Source organism: Peromyscus leucopus, chromosome 6 (assembly GCF_004664715.2).
Source record: "Peromyscus leucopus breed LL Stock chromosome 6, UCI_PerLeu_2.1, whole genome shotgun sequence".
In the NCBI taxonomy this organism is placed as follows: Eukaryota; Metazoa; Chordata; class Mammalia; order Rodentia; family Cricetidae; genus Peromyscus; species Peromyscus leucopus.
The window spans coordinates 132,665,978-132,678,066 of NC_051068.1; the positions used below are offsets into that span (position 1 = coordinate 132,665,978).

Here is a 12,089-nt window from a genome sequence, read left to right on the forward strand (position 1 = left end):
GGTGAAACTTCAGAATACATTTGCTTTGAAAACACTTGCAATTTATTGGTGTTGTGAAACCGTTTAGTGTCAGAAAAGCAAAAGAAATTAGAGGTTTGGAAATCGGAAATCGGGAGCTAATTGCTGCTCAAGAAAGGTATGATTAATAGACGTGGAAGGCAGGATAAGTGCCTGGGAAGTCCTGTGTGCAATAAAGAGAACTCATGTAGGTGCGTGTGTGATCAGCTAGTATTTTGAAATCTGCCACATTCGTGGGTTTTAAAAAAAATACTTATTTACTACAGCAGGAACAAAGATCCCATATAAAGAACACCAAAATCAGTTTAAAAAGAACTATATGAGAACCAGGGAGGAAAACACCAGCGCCATTTTAGGTACAATGAAAAAACAAAAACAAATTCAAAGTTACTCTGGTGTTAACCATACAGTCCAGCATGAAAAGACTTTATTCCTCTCTATTGGTCTATTAAACTTATCATTATGGCAATGGGCAGATTCAACAGGATTAAATCCAAATATGGTAATGTATTGCATGATAAAAAGTGGCATTGTCAATCAATGGGGAAATGTGAATTATTTGATAAACTGGTTATTAGGCGCAACCAGGGAGACAGCCAATGATGGTTTTCATATAGAAAATGAAACCAGAAGGTATTTAGAAGCTTACAAGGATTCTTTCACATCCTGAAAGTGGGGAAGGCTTCTAACTCCTACTGAAATTCACTAAGACAAGCCCTCAGAAGGCTGAGAGCAGGGGAATTGCCAATGAATCTGAGACCAGCACAAAACAGATAAAAATGTGATTTGAAAAAACCTAAGAAATCTAGTTAATACTATAACTTGATGATAGCAGTTCACACTTTATAGCTAAGACTAGAAACAAGCAATATAGCAGGAATCCTAATTGATCCTAATAATAAAAACCTGAGCCAGATATCGAGGTAAATGCTCAAGAGATCAGTGAAAGGAGCCAGCAACTAGAGAGAATTTCTTACCTCTATCAAATCTTCAGCCTAAAGGGGGAGAATCCTGTCTTTTATGAATCCTCCCCGTGCTGGGTCCTAGGCTTGACCAGCAATTCTGAAGCTTTGCACTAGGGTTGAGGATGGAAGGGTCTAAATGAGTGACACCCCATCATCAGGGAGCAAATCCAACAACCAGCTCCTGGCTTCTAATTGACCTTTTACAAAGGATTCCTAGACAAATAGCTGGCTGATGAGGTCTCAGATGAGGAAAATGCCAGCTAATTCTGGTATCATCTTGTACAGCCAGAATATAAAGAAATGATGGAGAGAGGGAGAGAGAGGAAGAAGGGGGAGGAGGAGGAGGAAGTAGGCTGATAATATAAATACTTCTCTCCGTAAGAGATAGAGCCTGAGTTCCCTCCCCTTGATAGGAAGTGAGGCTCTGACTCATTTTTAAAATGTGTATTCTGGCCAGGTGGTGGTGGCACATGCCTTTAATCCAGCACTCGAGATGCAGAGGCAGAGACAGGTGGATCTCTGTGAGTTCGAGGCCAGCCTGGACTACAGAGGGAGTTCCAGGAAAGGCGCAAAGCTACACCACTCAAAGGAAGAATTTTCCTGTTGAGTTTCCATTAAATCACTACTGGGTCGACTCAGGGACTCTTTTTATAATATTGTGATCACCCAAGGAAGGTTCTTTCAGATGTCCATGTTGTACTTCAGTAGGAGTTTCAGAAGCAATTTCTTCTTTCTTCTCCATTTCCTCTTTAATACAGTTCACAAAATGGCGGCTGTCTGGCTTTCAACAGTTTTGTTAGATAATCCAGCCCTTCTTAAACTGGGAGTTTTAGCCCCACTGTTTGGAGCCCATGGAGTGATGGGAGACCCTGTGATGATATCTGTGGTTGTGAAGATTCTTTAGAATGTCTATTCCCGGGTGTGTTTACATTTTAGATAGGAGCCCAGAAAAGGTTAGCTTTCACACGGACTGACGGCAACAGTCACACAGCTTAGCTTCGCTTTCTGAGAGGACTGAAGAGAATCATTACTGTCATCAGTGCAGCTTCTGATCGACCCAGTCCATCCCCCCTACCTGTTCCTTAAAGAAATGTGATGCTTACTGGGTGGTGGTGGCAGATGACTTTAATCCCAGCATTTGGAAGGCAGAGGCAGGCAGATCTTTATGAGTCGAGGCCAACCTGGTCTATACAGCAAGATCCAGAACAGGCTCCAAAGCTACACAGAGAGACCCTGTCTTGAAAAAAAAGAAAAGAAAATTGAAAAGAAATGTGATTCTTGGTATGGGGAGAGGGTTCAGTATGAGTTCAAATCCCCAGCACCCATATAAAGGATGGCCACAGGGGTTGCATATATTATTACCCTGAGGTGGGAGACAAAGATCCTGCACTTACTGGCCAGCTAGTCAAGACAGTTGGTGAGCTCCAGGTTCAGTGAAGACACCCTGTCTCAAAAACAAGGTAGAATGAGAGGAGACAACTAGTACTGGCCACAGACCTACACACACATATGCACACATGTGTGCATGCCCATACACATGTGAACATACACACAACCATGTACAGACAACACAAACACACACACACATACACACAGAGAGAGGGAGGGAGGGAGAGAAGGAGAGAGAGAGATTTTATTTTTGTACTGGAGATGATAGTCTAAGGACCAAAACATAATCCAAAATGTTCCCATTTATTTACTTTTAAAAGGTGGTGTATAGATATTCCATGGGATGTCATTCAGCCTCTAAACAACCAAAAGGAAGAGCAGTTTCAAGAGTCTATTGTTTCCCTTAATCAGTTTCTCAACATGAGTATCAACTAAAATCACTGTAGCAGAGCAGGGTTGCCTATCTTTCTAAGGCATGCTTTGAAAGCAGGATGCTAAACTTTTTTTACTATTTAAATTGTGTGTGTGTGTGTGTGTGTGTGTGTGTGTGTGTGTGTGTGTGTGTGTGTGTTTGAGCATGTATAATTGGGTCAGGGGCTGATGCTATCACACAGATGTGGAGGTCAAGGGCCAACATCCAGATTGAACTCGGGTCATCAGGCTTTAGAAGCAGGTGTCTTTATCTGCGGAGCCATCTCATTGGTCATAAAGTCCTTTTTATAGATGCTGAGCTTCTGGTTTGGGGGTGTTGGAATTCTAAACATTTTTAAAGATAAATGACTGATCATTTCACCATTGACTCTGGCCTCTTCTTTTCAGCAAGTCCTTCCCCTTATTTAACCGGTGCATCGCCTCAGACCCCGAGTGCTATTCCTTATTTGCATCAGTCTTGATAAATGATGCTGACGCTCTCCATCGGATTCTAAGTGGAATAATGGCGGGAAGAGACACCATCCTCGGCTTGTGTGTCTTCACATTCGGGTAATTCTTGATTAATTTTATTTAGTAACTGTTTATGGTATGCCAAATTTCTCGACATTCGAGTACCTTGTGTAATGAAAACCAGCATCTTTGACTTAAATATAGAGCTTATGTATTTTCTTCACAGATTTGTTCAAAGGTTCAAGTGTGGACAGGGGCAGTAAGAATCGAGACTAGTTGGCTCTCAGCTGGGAAGCAGTCCTGCATAGAATTGAGTTAATATATTGGTCTGGCTCCTGTCTTTTGTTAACTCTGCATACAAGATGGGCAAATAAAACACTGCCACCTTTTGTATTGGCTATGAAAAATGTAAGCATCAGGGGCACCAGACCCCAGTTCTGCTCGTCAGTGTGCTTTCCTGGCACACTTATAGACTGGTCAGTCTATGCGATCAGAAGGCTGCTGGCTGGGGAAAGGAAGGAGTGTGTGTCATGATATTGTCCTAGTCCTGATGAGCCCTACCTGCTCTGAGCGAAGGCCTGCTCCCTCGTATCTTTGGGGAAGCAGCTGCCCATCCTTGAGCCTGTGGCTTCAATGCTGTGTTTCACCTTGCTAAGACTAAGCCAATTTTCTGTCTGAAGAGGTTAAGACATGCTGCTTTGGACAAATATTGTAGCTCACTGCTCTTTCCAGCAGCAGGCCTCCCACCTCCAAGCTGAAGGAGACTTTTTGGTCAGCCATCAACATATTTCTGCCTGTTTAAAAAAATTACGTATTAGCTGAGAAGTAGTGTTGCAGGCCTTTAATCCCCAGCACTTAGGAGGCTTGCAGAGCTGAGACCCTAACCCAGGTCTGATTCCAAACCCTGTGTTAGTACCCACTGTACTGGAACGTCTATAAGCAATCCCAGTTGCTTTATTTGTGAGAACTAGTGTTCCTAGTCACAGAAATATTCAGAAAAGTCACAATCCTAAAAACCCAAGTGTTAGAAAATAAAATGCAACATCTTACATATACAGTTTATTTAATAATTATAATAATTGATTTGTTGGATGTTGGTAGTGCATGCCTTTAATCCCAGCATTTGGAGACAGAGGCAGGCGGATCTCTGAGTTCAAGACCAATCTGGTCTATAGAGCAAGTTCCAGGACAGCCAGGGCTACACAGAGAAACCCTGTCTCAAAAAAAAAAAAAAAAAAAAAAAGTAAGTTTAATTGTTTTTCATTGTCAAGACATTATTCTTTGAGATTTCAAAGCATATCCAAGAACATTAAGAGTTAGAACTGGTCCAGCAGTGGTGGCGCACACCTTTAAGCCCAGCATCAGGAAGGCAGAGGCAGGCGAATCTCTGAGTATAAGACCAGCATGGTCTACAGAGTGAGTTCCAGGACAGCCAGGGCTACACAGGGAAACCCTGTCTTGAAAAACTAAACAACAACAACAAAAAAAAAAAGTTAGAACTTCACATAGCCCAGCATAAAAGACAAAAGACTTAAATATGGTAAAAATTTAAATAGTTAATTTGGACTTTTAAAAAAAGTATGATTTCTTTTTTTACATTTACATTTTACACTTATTTTAATACATTATTTATTTATTCATTACTCATCTATCGTTATATTTAAACTTGAGAAGAATGCTGGCATTTTCAGACCTCCTTACCACAGCTGACTTGTGTCGGAGGCCTAGGAGGGTATCCTGGGTATTTGTATTTAGTATTTGCTGTTTCCCAGGATGCTTGGAAATTGAGTAAACCCATCAGCCCTCACTTTGCTGGGCCTGACCAGCAATCACAGTTTTATGCTGACCACCCTTTCTACCCACTGCCCTCCCCTGCCGCCTTGTTGCCCTGGAGCATCATGTTTACCTCTGTTTACCTTTCCAGCCTTGTCTCTGGCCATGATGTTCACTTTCCGATTCATCTCCACACTTCTGGTCCACATCATCATTTCGCTGGTTATTTTGGGATGCTGTGTAAGTATTTCCATTCTTTTTGAGTAAATGGAACAACTTTCCAGTAAGCACAGAGTTTAAAGGTTGGGGGTTTGTTTTGGTTTGGTTTGTTTTTTAACTAACTGGAATCTTAGAAGGGGATGCAATCCAGCCCATCTTCTCACATATGAGGAAAACCAGGCCTAGGGAGGCCGTGGGAGTTGCTCCTGCCTCCCAAAGAAAGCTGATGTCCACTCTATCCTTGAGTCTACCTGTTGTGCAGCTTCTGAGACAAGCCTACCAACTGGGTGACCCTGGAGCCCTAACACTGGGCCGAGGACAGATCTCAGTGCTAGAGTCCTGCCAAGCCTGCACATGGCCCTACATTCAATCCCCTGCACGGCAAACAAGCAACAACACACAAAATTAAATTTTACTGATACTTAAATACATCATCAGGAAGAATTCCAGCTGGCCATGTTGGTGCACACCTTTAGTCCCAGCACTTGGGAGGCAGAGTCAGGTAGATGAACATCTGTGAGTTCAAGGCCTGCCTGGTCTACATAGCAAGTTCCAAGACAACCAGGGCTGCATAAAGAGACTTTGCCTCAAAGAAAAAAAAATTTTTTTAAAAGAAGAAAAAAGAAAGGAATTTCTATCTTTCTTTTTGTTCATTTTGAAGGATTTATTCTGTGTTACACTTACTCTGTGGGCCTGTGAGAACCTATGATTGTCACACAAAGGCTCTGGTCAGTCTGAAGAGCAAGGCTGAGAAGGAGCAGAGACCAGGGGAACCTGTGTTGACCCCTCTTTTCCTTACAATGGATTGTGACTATCCTAGGAGTTTTGAGGAAAGAGGTAGAGGCCTCGTTTTCCAACTGAAATAGGCCATTTTAATTTTGAATGATCAATGTGACTGTAATGTTTTATCCCTTTGAATATTTAATTCTGCTCTCAGGCAGCCACACAGAGGCCTGGTGTCAGTCACCTTTCTGACTCTGTGACAAAACGCCTGAGTAAATCACTTAGAGAGATTTACTGGCTTGGCTCACAGTTCCAGAGGCTTCACTCCACAGTCACTGGCTCCCTTGTTCTGAGCCTGTAGCGTTATTCTCCTGCCGGAAGCCTGTGATAGCCTAAGACTGATTACTACTACCTCATGGCCACTAAGATGCAGAGAGTTCAGGTCCCCGTAGGCCTTCCAAGCACATCTCCAGTAACCCACTTCCTTCAAGTAGATCCTACCTCCTACAGTTTCTTCTGCTTCCCAAGAATGCCAAGACTCGATCCAGCTGGGGATCTAGCCTTCAATACATGAGCTTCTAGGGAGCATTTCGGTTCTAAATCACAGCAAGCTCTGTATTGGAGAATGGCCATTGTGACCAGTGAAGGCTGTGGCATCCATCTCTCCATCTATGATCGGCAGACAACTATGACCTCCCTGGAGTTACAACAGTGATGGTTTATAGTCATGTTTTTATCTAGATGCAGAGTATTTGCAGTGCCGCTGTATCTTCCCAGTGCACCTCTGATAACGTGATCTCCGTGGGCTGTGTAAATGACCCACCTTTGTGGGTAAGAAGCCAACATCCAGCCAGACATAGTGGCACATGTTTTTAATCCCAGCACTCAGGAGGCAAAAGCAGGTGGATCTCTGTGAGTTCAAGGCCAACCTGGTCTACAGAGTGAGATCCAGTACAAGCAGGGATACACAAAGAAACCCTGTCTTAAAAAACCAAAAAAAAAAAAAAAAAAAAAAAAAAAAAAGAAGCAGCAGCCAACATCCAGTCCCCCACGCCCAGGAGCTATCACCAGCAGACCTTCTGTGAATACTTTAGACTTTAGACTCGAATGCTCTTCCTCTGCTCACACTCATCCTGTGGACTAGGTTCCTGTGTCTCCAGAGACCAGTAGCAAGATTGACAGGTTCTCTGCAGACCTGGCTTTGTCCAGATCACCCAGAGAGAAGTGATGGGCTCCAAAACATCTGGGAATTTAGAACCTACTGTTTGAACAGGATCACTGGGTCAGAAGTGGCTAGACTGTGTGTGTGTGTGTGTGTGTGTGTGTAAAAGAGGAGTGGGTAATCTCAGGACACATGCCAAGCCTCCTATCACTTTGTTTTCTAGTTGTCTGCGGAGTCTTATGGTGGTTGTATTATGACTACACCAACGACCTCAGCACAGAATTGGACACGGAAAGGGAGAACATGAAGTGCATGCTGGCCTTTGCCATCGTCGCTACGGTCACGACGGTAAGACAAGCCCTTCCGAACGCTGGTTGAGTAGCCACCATCAGCTCTGAATCCAAGTTTCTGAATTCCAGCCAAAAACAACTTGGATGTTCTAGAAGGCTTAACACTCCAGAGGTCACAAGATGCAGCCTTAGGGAGAACAGTGTCAGGAATGTTGAGGTCAAGGAGTTTGTAGTAGATAAAGAGATACTTAGATGTGGGAGATTGGCCGTAACAAAGACAAACCAAGATGCTTGACCAGGAAGAGAATATTGGAGAAGGCTGAATGGTATGGGGGTAAAGGATTCTGGTTTCCCTAATTTGGGAGACTTATAACTATTTCTATGTGGAGGAGAAACCCAGTCAAGAAGGCACAGCAAGTAGCTTTGAGACATTGTCATTTTACGGCACATTCATATTCTCTCGCCTGTTGGCAGCCCATCTCTGGTGTGTGGCATGGAGGTGGGAAAAAATAGAAGGTGTTTTCCTTGACCTTTCAAGAGCCTTATTCTCACCTTGAACTCTGACTTATGGTGATATTTTATTTTGTACTAAAATGTTAATTGTATGTTAATAAATCAAGTTGCCCGGGGGTCAGAGCTATTAGAGCCATAGCAAGAGCGTGGTGGTGGTGATGCACGCCTTTAATCTCAATACCATAGAAGACATGGAAGTCTCTACAGACAGGCAGTGACGAGGCAGTCATGTGTTTGGATTTACAGCCAATGAGAAGGCAGAACAGAAAGTCTAATATAAAGTCAAACAGACAGGAAGTAGCTCTCTTTCAAAGAGGTCTCTGGCGGAAGAGCTAGCTACAGCAGGAAGGGCAAGGCTCTTAGCTCTGATCTCTTGACTTTCTTCTTTGCATTGGTTCTGTGTTCATTATTTAACAAGACAGTTGGTTACATCTACACTGACTGGCTCCTTTAGGCAGGGACTCAGCCTTGTTCGCCATTGTGACTGTGGGATCTCACACAGAGGCCAGTACATAGTAAGGTCTGAGTCAGTGCTTGGGAGTTGATCTTTTCAGTTACAACAGAAGTAATAAGTATCTTCCAAGAGAGCGCTTGAGCCAGTTAGACACTTCCGTTTCCAGCCCCACCAGCCCTTCTCCGCTCTGCAGTGGTTTGCTCTGGCCTCTCTCTCAACAGGCGGTTCTCCTCGTCTTGATCTTCACACTCAGAAAAAGAATGAAATCGGCAGTGGAGCTTCTCCAGGTGACAAACAAAGCCATCAGCCGCTGTCCTTTCCTGCTCTTCCAACCACTGTGGACATTCGCCATCCTCATTTCCTTCTGGGTCCTCTGGGTGGCTGTGCTGCTGAGCCTGGGAACTGCCGGTAAGTGGCGCCGTTTTAGAACTGAGCCGGTTCCTGGGAGCCCCAAAGCTCTTCTGGAACCAGGGGCTCTGTCACGGGGGACACTTTTGACTGGCCTTGGGGAAGCTGGCTTTTATGAGTTAATGAATTCAGTCAGGCTTGAAAACTTAGGTGAAACTATAATATGAACCAAAGCTCACAGGGAGACGACTGTTAAATGTCTTCAGGTTTAAAGCTGGAGAATATAGCTCAGTGGGTCGAGACCTTCCCTAGCAAGCATAAAACCCTGAGTGAAATGGCACATGCTTATAATATCAGCATTACAGAAGTGGGGACAGGAAAATCACAAGTCCACAGTCATCCTTGGCTACTTAGTAAGTTTGAGCCAGCCTGGGCTGCATGAAACCCTGTCTCAAAACAAACAACAACAAAAAGTCTCCAGGTTTAAATCTTCTCCAAGGTAATTTGCCAGCTCCTGACAAATCAATACTTCACAGATGGCACAGACTCCAGGGAAGATTCTGCTAAGTGAGTTGATTCCAGTAAGGCCAGCTTAAGCTTAAAACAAGTACATGTGGCCGTTCAGATTGCTTTGGTTTTGAAAGGCCACGCTGTAGCCTTCATTCTCCTGGCGTATCCCAAGGCTGCGTCTCCACCAGGGGTCTTCCTCACAATCAGTTTCACTACTTTACCACACCCATATGTGGACCCCACCTGCAGGGATTCTGATCTTATTTGATTTGGGGGTAGGACAAAGTAGGTGGATGGATGGATGAATGGATGAATGGATGGATGGATGGATGGACGGACGGATAGATGAATGGATGGATGGACAGATTTGGTATGGATATTTTTTGCTGGGTGGTCATGGCATTCTCCATTAATCCTAGCACTTGGGAGGCAGAGGCATGCAGATCTCCATTTGAGGCAGCTTGGTCTACAGAGTGAGTTCCAGGATAGTTATGGCTATACAGAGAAAGCCTATCTTGAAAACAAACAAATATATAAACAATATATATATATATATTTATCATGCTAGTGGGGCATTAAGATTCTACATCAGTGTCATTCAAAGTGCTGTCTACAACGGTGCCGAAAGCCTAGGCCTAGGTATATCACCCCATTGGTGCCTTCACTGAGAACTTCCTGTTATGAGAAAAAAATGGAGGGGACCCTGAAAAGATAGTACTTTCTTGCAACCACAAGGACCTGAGTTTGATCACCAGAACCCAACAGGTAGAGAGAGTCAGATCAGAGGGTCACTGGTTGGGGGATAGCCTGGCCTACTGGTCAAGTTCTACTGGTCAATCCCAGACCAATGAGAGGCACTGTCTCAATAATGAATTAGATGCTGCCTGGAGAGTAACACCTGAGGTTGTCCTCTAGCTTCTACACACACCTGCACACATGAGCTCCTTCATAAACATGTATACACACACACACACACACACACACACACACACACACACACACACACACGTCAGCTGGAAGAAATAACATGCTCAGTGGTGACCTTCATTCAACTGAAGCCAACTGAAGTATCCTTGCAGAATGGTACCAACCAGTGTGAGGACCAGCAGCTGGTCGGCGGCCCACAGTCCTGAAAATGCTTTGACTTTGCTCTTTCGATTTGGTGATGGCCCAGATTCACACTCTGTGGCAAGTACAAGCAGTGAGTTACTTTACGAGACTGTTCCCAGGCAGACAAAAGCAGGAACAGACGTCACATCAATGAGGCTGGTGCAGTTCCCTAATACGTTATCAAGTGTATCTTCTCCATTCAGTGAGGCAAAAATACATGCTCTTGCATGATGTCTACAATACAGATGCAGGCCCACGTCACAGAACAACTTCAGAGTAGTAGCTTCTTCTAAACTCAGTCCCCTTCCCTCTCCTCTGGAATTAAGTGATCCTACAGAATTAAGATGCTCACAGGTCCTTGGAAGCCACAGCCCCGGGAGACCCACGTGTCCAGCTCTGGGGATGCTGGAGGAGCAGCCTCTTCTTCTGGAGGTCTCTGAAGGCCTCTAGGGAATGTCCAATAACCACCCAGAGAGGAACCTGGGTCAAGCAGATAGACTATGATCATCAGAATGAGCTTTGTCTAGAAAGGAAAGAAAACTGAAAGATGTAAGGTAACGTGCACAAGATCCCAATGCCTTCTTCCTCCACAACCTCTGCTCTTCCTTGCCATGTCATAGTTGAGAGGACCGCGTGGGCTCCCACCGTGGTGTCTCACTTCAGCCTTTAGAAAAGTGGCAGGAAGGAAGATGAGCACCCTTCCTCAGAAGTCACAGGCAGCACAGAACTCTACCCAACCCCAGGGGCCAGCCCCAAGGGACACGCTAACACCTACCTGCTAAGGAGGTCGGGAAATGAAGTTTCCATTTGCCCAGCCATGCATAGTGCAAAACTTAGAGGTCTATGACCCAGAAGGGAGGAGAACCTCTACTACAGTGGCACCTGAGAGGAATGCACACTGAGAGCCTTCCTCTAGCTCACTAGCTCAAGGTAGGCTCAGTGATGTCAGAAGACAGAGCAGGGGCTGTGTGTGTTGAAAGGCCCCCAGCTGTCTCCACACCAGGTGGTTCTCCTCCTCCAGCCCTACAGTCCCCTTGTAACTTGTCTGCCATTCTGGAGTTTAAAGCGAGAAAATTAAAGACCCAGAAAGTCACCTGTTGATCTTCATGCAGCGAGGATGAGCCACGGCTCTCTGCTTCAAAGCTCTCTCGAATGGCGTCTCCACACTTTCCACTACTGACCTCACTTTCCGAGTGAAGCACCGACCCCACGGTGCAAGTGGATAGGCTGGAAATTGCCAGAATATCTGAAACAGATGGAGCAAATATAGACTCAGTGCAGGTCGAGAGAATCCCAGGAGAAGGGCCTGGTCTCAGGCAAGAAGGAAACAACCCAGTCCTGAGAGTTGCCGGTGGCACTGTAGAGTTTCTGCTCCAAAGCTGACTTGAGATTGAACTGCTAACTTGGTGCCTTGTGACATTCTCCTCCTTGGATCCAACAACAGTGCATTGACAGCCTCGGTCACAAGGACCCAGAGCGAAGAAGGCAGGGAGGCAGGAGGCCATTTGGTTTGACTGTAGCCTGTTTTTCCACAGCCACCTCATAAGACCATGTGTCAGAGTGTGATAGTTCTCTGTTAGTGCAAGAGCTCAGGGGGCATGCATGAGAGGAGCCTGGGGAAAGAAAAAAATGAGCTGAGAGTCTAGAACCGAATGTAGCTCTCCGGGTAAGCTGGGCTTTGCCTTCCCAGCAGAGCAGGCACTACAAAGAGTTACCCTTGCCCTCACAGCTGT

General features: G+C 44.9%; 1 pseudogene; it reads left to right on the forward strand.

Moving 5' to 3' along the window:
* Positions 1 to 12,089, forward strand: part of LOC114701362 — a 70,610-nt pseudogene that overhangs the window by 11,771 nt on the left and 46,750 nt on the right.